The sequence below is a fragment of the Limulus polyphemus genome, unplaced genomic scaffold, assembly GCF_000517525.1.
Source record: "Limulus polyphemus unplaced genomic scaffold, Limulus_polyphemus-2.1.2 Scaffold2510, whole genome shotgun sequence".
In the NCBI taxonomy this organism is placed as follows: domain Eukaryota; kingdom Metazoa; phylum Arthropoda; class Merostomata; order Xiphosura; family Limulidae; genus Limulus; species Limulus polyphemus.
The window spans coordinates 89,863-91,866 of record NW_013668120.1 but is presented as its reverse complement, the minus strand read 5'-3'; the positions used below and the strand labels follow the sequence as shown (position 1 = coordinate 91,866).

Below are 2,004 nucleotides of genomic sequence, written 5' to 3'. Positions count from 1 at the left end.
TCTATCAAAGTCGAAAATATTTAGTCTAAGAAGGCCTAAAAAGACAGTTATGAAAGTCGACCCCACTCGATTTTAAGAAAACTAATAACACGTTTTCAAAGTAAAAAAAATCTAGTGTAAAAGTGACTAAAAGGACCCTTATCAATGTCAACAAAATCTGGAGGAAGGAATACTAAAAGACCGTTTATAACAGTCGACAAAATATAGTGGAAAACTGACGAAAACGACCCATATCAATGTCAACAAAATCTAGTGGAAGGAAAACTAAAACACCTTTATAACAGTCGACAAAATATAGTTTTAACGTTGGAAATCCGTAGACTTACCGCTGTCCCATCGGGGGGACTTGTCAATGTGACACTCGTGTAATCGTATGCTCTCAGTAGAAAATATTATTATTTGCGGGTGTGGACTAGTTAGTTAGCGTGCTGAGTTGCGTATCCAAGGTTCGAGCCGTGATATGTTGCTCGAAAAACTCCATACTTTTCAACGTTATGGGTCTTATAACTGTGATCGTCAATCCCTCTATTCAGTTAAGACCAGCTGATAAGCGGCAGATGCCCCTGAGCGGCTTCAATCCTTCTGATCGGCAGCTCTAAATTAAGAATGGCTATGTCTGAACCAAAGGCTACTTTGACCCGGTCGTTCAGCCCTTGTGTTTCAAGTTTAAAATATCAAACGTCAGGTGTATGGTTTCAACAGTTATAGCTATTAATAGAAAGTGTTGTTACGACAGCGGAATTCACCTGACGCTGGTAACACGTAATGAGTATCTAGAACGTTCGTGAAGGCTCGAGTGTTCTCCAGACGCCCTCTATTTTGTATATATAAGACCGGCGAGAAGTGACGGGATAGGAGATAATTGCAGACAGAGAGATATAGAGACAGATAATCGAGTCAAGCCGTAAGTAAAGTGCGTGAATCGTTGTGAATTCTAGCATGTGTTTAAGTGAAAGTAATTGTGGAAATTAAGTGTATTGCAAAGTTATATTGAGAAAGAATAAATTAGTTTTATTTAAGAAAATTATTTTCGGAAAGAATTTCCACGGAAAATTAACAAACGACCAGAGATGTAACAGTATCATAACAACCAAAATTACTTGACCAACACGGAGGTTACTACTGACTATGGAGAGAGTCAAGATGAGTATGTACGAGTGGTAAACATTATTAGAGGGCTTTAAGATGAGAGAGAGTCTGCGTGGGTGAGTTAACTGTTGTATAAATGCAGGTTTTTCAGTGATAAAAACCTTATATTCTGAAATGTTTTATTATATAATTAATAAACTTCACATCCCAAGTGTTTTTATCAGTTAGGTTTATGAGAATTTCTTTTGAATAAATATCTGAAAACGACAACAAAATCACGCATTGGAAGAGTAACAAGTGTTAAAGTTTGCCTTATCCAGATGACATAATAAACACTGATTATTCTGGAAAAGCTACATCGATAGCTACACACGACAGAAATGTTAGATCTCACATTGGAGTCGACTGTTACAAACTACAGATACAACAAAGGAAACGTTATATCTAATTAGAGAACATAAATACTGATTGTTCTGGAGGAGGTGCATCAGATGCTACACACGACAGAAATGTTAGATCTCACATTGGAGTCGACTGTTACAAACTACAGATACAACAAACGAAACGTTATATCTAATTAGAGAACATAAATACTGATTGTTCTGGAGGAGGTGCATCAGATGCTACAAACTACAGCTATAACTACAGAAACATGGAGGAGAATCTGGTGAAGATTTTGTTCAAGATTTTATTACCCTTCGTGACAAGAACGTTCTGAAGTACTATGAGGTCAGTTATGGAGCACTATCTGTCAACTACTGGAAGGTAGCCAATGTGTAATTAGCATTGTTGAAACATGAAACTACTGGAAGGTAGCCAATGTGTAATTAGCATTGTTGAAACATGAAACTACTGGAAGGTAGCCAATGTGTAATTAGCATTGTTGAAACATGAAACTACTGGAAGGGAATCAAT

General features: G+C 37.0%; 1 protein-coding gene across 1 annotated transcript in view; it reads right to left on the bottom strand.

The window, feature by feature from the left end:
- Nucleotides 1–2,004, bottom strand: part of LOC111087707 — an 8,622-nt gene that overhangs the window by 1,394 nt on the left and 5,224 nt on the right. The window lies entirely within an intron of this gene.